This window comes from Carassius auratus, chromosome 46, assembly GCF_003368295.1.
Source record: "Carassius auratus strain Wakin chromosome 46, ASM336829v1, whole genome shotgun sequence".
Lineage (NCBI taxonomy): Eukaryota > Metazoa > Chordata > Actinopteri > Cypriniformes > Cyprinidae > Carassius > Carassius auratus.
In genome coordinates this window covers 18,698,988-18,706,954 of record NC_039288.1, presented here as the reverse complement: position 1 = coordinate 18,706,954, position 7,967 = coordinate 18,698,988, and the positions used below count along the sequence as shown (strand labels likewise).

Genomic DNA, 7,967 nt, shown 5'->3' with positions numbered 1-7,967 from the left:
CCTTGCAAAGATCCTCCAGGCCAGTCAGAAGTTGGAGGGTAATGGTTCAGATTCTGAGTAATAATGTTAAATCAGGTTTATGAAGAATTATTTCATTAAGAGTTGGGAATGGCCACAAATGAAACGATTTTCTTGAAACTAATAATAGACTTGATATATAAAACTCTGTTTTTTTTTCACAGCTGGGGTCAGTGGACAAAGATCAAATGGTGTCCTTGTTGTTTCCTGACAGCTTTTCAGGTGAGAGTCGAACACAGAGACACAGATGATCACATGACTGATATTCAAAACTGTGTGATGCTGAACAGTTCAATAAACAATAAATTAAAGGGGGCATGAATTTGTTTTTTTCATTTTATAATGTTGATGAGTCTAAGAGGCGATGATGAAAAATTATGTCTGTGCAAGCAGTAATCAAAAATTAGTCATTTTGGCGATAAAATCTGTTTTTGGACTAGCAAAGTTTTAAAGAGCTGATTCACCCAAAAATGAAAATTCTGTTATCATTCACGCGCCCTCAAGAATGTGATTCAGTGGCTCCCATCAAATGATTGCTCTCCAACCTTCTTCAAAATATCTTCTTTTGTGCCCAACGGAAGAAAAAGACTTGTGTGCATGGACTTTCCCTTTAATTTCTGAAACGTACAGCATCTTATTATGGTGCAATGACCTCTTATATGTCAAAAAAAAAAACTCATGGGCATTTTAATATTGAGTAACTTATATTTTAGACAAAAATTAGCCATGTTAGTTCATATATTTCTTCTCCTCCAATGCCATTTACTCACTAGTGAGAGAAACCTTCAAACCCAGACCTGGTCAAACTGCATTGGTTTCCAAGATGAAGTACTTAATAACTATTCTGTATAACTGTATATACTAAAATGTTTGATTGATTAGTGCTGACTCAGCTGGGTTCGGTTTTCTTTCAGGTGTAAATATAAAAGGACCACCACAAGAACAGAAAGAAGATCAAATGGATCATAATAATTGATTAACATGAACTAAAGAACTAATATGAACCATGTCAAGTATTAGTTTAATGTGCAGTCAAGGGGTCATGAAAGCTCACTAGACATCCTCAAACAACTTACTTATGAATTAATAAATATATATGAATATTGATTAGAGTTTTTATTCTTTCGTGTAGATTATTGATTTTAGCTAAGATATCAGCATTACAGTTTCTTTCTAAAAACGAATAAGTGACAGGGTTTAGACTCAGGGTAAGTCAAGCACTGAAGAACCTCTAACATTCATACGCTCTTAAAAAATAACGTTTAAATATAGAACCTGTTTATTTTATTTTATTTTTTTAAATTAAAGCAACGAAATGCTCTTTATAATGGAAAGTTTCTTTAGAAATCTTCATTAAAACCTTCTTTTAATATTACATTTTACATATTAAATACTTGTTTAAGAAAAATTAGTAAAAACAAGATTTATTTTTTTCCTGAATATGATGAGTTTTTGAAATAAGGTTTGTGGTGGATAATGATAAAACTTTTTAGAAGAACAGGGTATATATATATATATATATATATATATATATATATATATTCAGTCAAACTATTAGTTTTAACTTAACATACATGTATCTTTAAACATAACATGGTTAGAAGAGGGACAAGCAGTGGACCAAGAGAAATCAATCAAAATCAGGAGATTTTCTTTCATTTAAACACTGTATTATATGACATTTAACTCCTGAAGTGCCACTGTCTCTTCATCTTCAGTTCAGTTCTGGTTTTACTCTTAACCTCACACAAGGTGACACAAGGTTTACATTTCAGCAGTGATTTTCCATTTCAACACAATGAATCTTTGAATTACAAAGGATATTTTTCCCAAAAGCATTGTAAGCTTAAATTGACAGTAGAACCACTGAAATAAGAAAGAAATAAAAAGAAAGAAAAGCAGTTGGACCAGTTCATGAATGATCTGCAGTCTGTTTGTGCGTCACTGAAGCTGTGCTAAATATTTCCTGACATTTCCTGGTTAAACCAGATCATCTTTGTGTTGATTTCTGGAAACCAGGTTTGACGTTTCTCCGTGGATTTAAAGGAACAAATAGAAGTAAAGGGATACTAAAAACTATTAAATATCTACAGAGCTCTGTCAGCTCATACAAGTTATGAGACGTGGATTTACAGGTGAGTGTGAATGCTGTCGAATATATGAAACTGAACTGTGTTTCCTGATACAGATAACAAGTTTGCACAGTTCTGATTTAAGTTACAAAATATATATAAATCACAAATTATATTACAGAATTTGAGTGAAAAGTTAAAGTCTGTGTCACTCTTTCGGTTTGATTTGAGAATGTTTTAAAGATCCTCTTTTTTCTTTATTAAACAAGAAAATCTAAATCTTTATGGGAGTTCAAATAATCAATAATGACTCATTTGCATACACTTTAATTATATCTAAAGCAATAAATGGTGACCTGTAAATACGTTTTTCAAAATTGTACTTATTTTATATGTTTATATTTTTAAAGTTTTTTTGGGGTGCTTTTCATTATCGGTTGTTATTGTTTAATGACTAACAAATAAAACTAATAAAAAACACAAAAGTTCACAAACATCTCTGTGGTCTTAAACTTTTGGACTCGACTATATTTCTGTATACATCTGATAACTCTGTTTGTTCAGTCAGAATTACATCAAATTAATAATATTTAATATCTTCTGCAGCTCTTGTGGATTCAGTCTCCTCTGAAAGTTGAGAAATGACAAGAAAACCAGCAGAAACGGCAGCAGAAAATGAGACTGAAAAGAATGAAATGCAGAGCAAGAAAGAAAATGTCTGTGGATTCAGAGAACATCTAACAGTGCACAAGACAGACAGCAATAAAGAATTTCCACCAAACTGTGAGAAAACACACACACACACACACACACACACACACACACACACACACACACACACACACACACACACACACACACACACACACACACACACACACACACACACACACACACATGTTTAATGATAATAAGAGTCGAGATACAGGCTCTGAGATTGTTGTCATTGTTTCTGACAGTCTCTCTTGATCAAGAACGATTAAGACCTGCGCGTCATTCAGAAACGACGGAGAAACTCAAAGAAGAGGTGAGAAAATCCCAACTCATACTGTACACACAGGAATAAATCTGTGTAAATCACCAAATAAATCCTGACGTGTGTTTTCTTTTTAGAAAGCTGCAGTTGATCCAACCGAGAGAACGCTCTTCAGATCACCTTCAGTCAATGATTCAGAATGAGACTGGAATACCTTTTTTATTTTTACCTGAAACACATCTGATTATACGCTGTCATAAACTAGGTTTAGTGTCTTGTTCAAATGCATAATGATCACTGTTTTTCAGCTGCTAGAAACAAAAGATTGAATGAATCTTACTGAAAGATTGTGTGTAAAGCTCATGTAAGTGTCAGTGTCTAAACCTGAACAAGTGTCTGTGTTTTACTCTTTCTGCCCATGGTAGACTTTATTGCAATACTTCTGTTTATTGCTGATGTTGGTTTTACACTGCAGCAGTGTGCAATAAATGTCTCTTTTAGTCTGTCACAAAGAAATGTGTAAAACTAAGATGCATGATATTTAATTGTTTATATTTTAACATGAGCATACAGTGGTTTTGTAACTGTAAAACCCACCTGATTTACTTCTCCAGCAGTGTGTTCCAGCTAATATATATTTTATAAAAGTATAATTAAACTTTTGCTATACTTTCATAAGCTGTGCATTGTATTGGATGTTCTTGCTGGTCTATAGAATATAATCAACCAATGAAAAATACAGGTACAATATTATTAAGATAACAAACTGTTATTTCATGTTCAACCACTAGATGTCAGTCTGTTTTTTATTTTTTTTGTCAGTGTTTGTAATAATTGTTATACTCAGTCCAGTGACAGAGATGGGCTATATAATAAGTCGGGGTACACAAATATGTAAAATGTTCTATATGGGGTACAAATTAAGATGATACACTGACAAAAACAAAAGCACTTGACTTGCAGGACGGGTTGCCAGTTTGCAGAAAACACAGCATGCTGCAGACGGGGAAACCAGGAAACGAACTAGATCAGAGATCCTACTCGAACTATAAAGCCTCAGCATCCATCTAAAAAGCTACACGACGACTAGAAAAGTATTACAATGCGGAGAAAATCAATTTATTAATCTATCGTTTTTGCTCTGTGTCCTCAATCTGGCAACCCGTCTGAGCGTCGAGTCTGATCTATACTTTTAATGGCTAGTAGCCTATAATTTACAAGATATGTGAAAAAAAGATGCATGCATAAAAAAATTAAATATTACTTCTTCTTTTGTATGTATGTGTCAGTAAGTTTTTTTAGGACTTAAGTTTTAGTGCAGTTTGGGATTTGAATTACAGATTTCACATTTAAATGTCAGATCATAAAATGTACATTAATTAACACGGCATTATGCATTTTAAGACTAAAAATCAGTTTGTTTGTTTTTGGATGTGAAAGTGCAAACTGCATTGTTTGATTCTGTCATTGAGCATATTTTACCGATTTCTGCACAATTTAGTAGATTTTCATTATCATTTAAAAAAACAGCCAAGCCTCAAAGATGGAAGCTACGCAGATATTTGAAACTTTCCAAGTGTTCCGTGTTTTCGGGTCACAAAATAATAACACCCGGACTGTGTGATGCTCTGGATGCTTTTCAGCTTTTTTGGCACACTGCTCACATCAGAACAGTGCACGCGCTGGAGAACACGTAGACCCAGTACGTAACGAAACATTGGTATGTTGTTACTAAACAGATGGAGATTCCGTTCTTCATCGCGTTATGGGATGTCCCAAGTTAACTCCTATTTAAGCTTTTCTTTTGTAGGCAGATTCAACTGATCACAACAACTCTGGATTCACGGTTTCTGTGCTTTATTTCATCGCTGGGAATCTTAAAGGGAATAATAAGGTGCTTATTTTAAAGTTGTGTTGTATTTAACCGCTTTGTAAAACTGTGCCCTGCTCCGATGATAACAATACATTCATGTCGCGCGGTTTATTTGTTCTCGAAAACACAGAAACGAAGAAGAAGAGAGAGATGAAGAGGAAGAGGGAGGAAGATTCACAAGCCAGTGGACCAAAACCAGCAAATGAGGAGAAACTTGTTAAATCGAGCAGTATGGGTCGTCTGAGACCAGACTGTAAGTATTTAACAGCTCTGATGAATATAGTAAGACTTGAACAGAAATCCAAACAGTGCATTATCCTTCACTTTTTAGTTGCTTGCGATTTTTGTGTGTGTGTATCATTAACTTGAAGTTATAAACACAGAGCAGCTAACTTTTTATGTCATCATCCTCTTCATGCACCTCTTCTAACATGCAATAATTGATCCAGCACATAAAAACTACATGAGGGTAATTGTAAGCAGTATTATTTTGCATCTTCAGTCTCTCATGATGCAGAAAAGCCTGAGAGTCATTCGGATGTGTCTCAATCAAAGCCGAGGTGAGTGATTCACTACAGAGACAGACTCGAGACTCAGCTGAAGTTTGAAATATCTTAAGATGCGTTTCTTTAATGTTTCTAAGAGTTCAGCTGATCTTCAGTAGCTCAAATGTTTCTCAGATGCGATCAGTGAAATGTCAATGTCTCTCTCTCTCTCTCTCTCTCTCTCTGGTTTTATTTTCTCTTTTAAAGGGTCCTGAACAATCTCCAGCAGATCATCTGAACGCCAACAAGACAAACCTCTACGAATCTCTCACGTTTCTTCAAATGGAGCTGCAAGAGTTAATTGTTTACAGGCCCGGCTCCATCCAATCAGGAGCTTGGTTCACACCCCTGTCTCACTCCAAATAACATCCAGCTGTTGTTCAATGTTCAGTTCAGCTCCAGGTTTTGAGGGAGATTTATCTCTTTGGCAGCTTGGTGTGAAAATCCCACGTGTTCTTCAGAAAGTAGAGAGAATTTTTTTACAGATGTATTTAAATTTTTGCACTTCATTGCATTGTGTTTTAGGATTGTCTTTAGATTTTATGAATAATGTCCTGGCATTTTTACAGTATTGCTGTTTTCTGTTTGCACACAGAGCCCATTTCAGACATCACTGACCTGAATTCACTTTTGGGTTTTATCATGAGAGAAAAAAACTGCTTTATAAACCTGCATTTAATTAAAAACTAAAGAAAATGAAATCGCTTTGCTTAAATCTGCTCTTGACTTCACTTCTTTAACTTTTAATAAGAATTAAGCTATATTTTATTGATAGTATTTCATATCTAAATACTACTGCTAAACATTAAACAGTTTCTCTTTCATTTGTCTGTTTGTCCAGTTGTATTTTTGTGCCATTGCTTGTAATTTTATATTTTTTATTATTTTATTATTGACTGTTTACTTGTATTTTTAAATTATTTTTTTAAATATTATTATAGTTTTTTATTTTATTTTATTTGTCCACCAGGAATGTTCATTGATCCCATCTCAAAGCTGAAGCTGTCTATCTTCAGATATAATACTGTGAATGTATGTAGATTCAGCTTTATAACTTTATATCTGCTGAACTGTGAATTGATGTGTAACTTGATAATGAAGAATCAAACGGCTGATAAATGCTCTTCATTAATAATTGTAGGTCATGTGACTAAAGGCAGAACGTTTTCCTGCTGTTGTTGATAACAAACACACATCGTCTGTAACTCATCTAGTGTAAGACTATATTTCTACACTTTATTGTAAACCTGATTTTTTTTAATATGCGTCACAGAAAGAGTCTTTACTATAAAACATTCTGATGACAGCTATAAATAAATAGCTTATTATGAAAATGTGTTATCATTATTTATCATCAGTGCAAGAGTCTTTGACGTCTGTAGAACCACAAAAGTTTCTTTATAGTAGAGAAATGTTCATTTGATCACACTAATAAATGAATGATTATTTTAGGATCTGTTCCCTGAAAGGTTTCCAAAATGTGGAATCGATGCAAAACAGCAACAACTTTATTTTAAGAGTGTAACATATGTATTAAAATCTCTTCATTTAACTTGCGATGACACAGTGCTAACTTTAGGCAAAACATTACAGTAGCAATAATCCTGAATAGAGATCTTCAATCAGAAAATAGAGATTGTGACTATGTTGTATTGCAGTAGGTAAAATACTAATAAAAATATTTAGACAATGTTTATAGCATCTATTTTAAGTTTAAATGTTTTAATTAAGTGTGCACTTGAAATGGTTACAAATTGGATGCATGAAAGAATGATACGATGTAAAGTTTTATGTGCAAACACTTTCTTGCATCCAAACGATAAATAATGAGGAACATCAGTGTGTTGTGTTCATTTACTGTACATAACTGTTATTTCTTTATGGTATTTTAGTCTTTGCAATCCTAATTATACCAAAGATTAAGGGAGTTTGGTTATACATGTGCATGAATATCTGTATCTGCAATAGACTTCAGTAGATGATTTTGCTAAACACAGCGCAAGAATCTGAAGCATGGCATTTAAAAAGTGCTCTAGTTTAATATCCATGGTGGATTATTTCTTCAAATAAATGCATCATAAATTCACACATTTCTGATTTTATTAAGGACACGCATTTATCTTTAATATATAACATGTTTGTGTCCTTTAACTCCTGAAGTGCCACTGTCTCCTCATCTTCAGTTCAGTTCTGGTTTTACTCTTAACCTCACACAAGGTGAATTACTTTAGTCTGATGTTCACATTTCAACACAATGAATCTTTGAATTACAAAAGCTGTGTTTCCTAAAATCAGCTTAAGTTGACAGAAGAACCACTGAAATCAAAGGAGATATGATCAATGTAGGCTTCGATGCTTTTGAGCAAAGCAAACCTGGTTGATATAACAGAAAGAAAAGCAGTTGGACCAGTTCATGAATGATCTGCAGTCTGTTTGTGCGTCACTGAAGCTGTGCTAAATATTTCCTGACATTTCCTGGTTAA

At 33.7% G+C, this 7,967-nt stretch overlaps 1 long non-coding RNA gene across 4 annotated transcripts; it reads left to right on the top strand.

The window, feature by feature from the left end:
- The first annotated feature begins 4,746 nt into the window (after nt 1-4,746).
- On the top strand, nt 4,747-7,319 carry LOC113064472 (uncharacterized). 4 transcript variants are annotated; one of them, XR_003278824.1, is made up of 5 exons: nt 4,747-4,786; nt 4,877-4,960; nt 5,070-5,192; nt 5,442-5,499; nt 5,692-7,319. It is a non-coding gene; the product is annotated as an uncharacterized LOC113064472 (long non-coding RNA). The 4 variants fall into 4 exon arrangements; XR_003278825.1 differs by having other exon boundaries at nt 4,750-4,768; XR_003278823.1 differs by having other exon boundaries at nt 4,770-4,786; nt 4,863-4,960.
- The last annotated feature ends 648 nt before the right edge of the window (nt 7,320-7,967 follow it).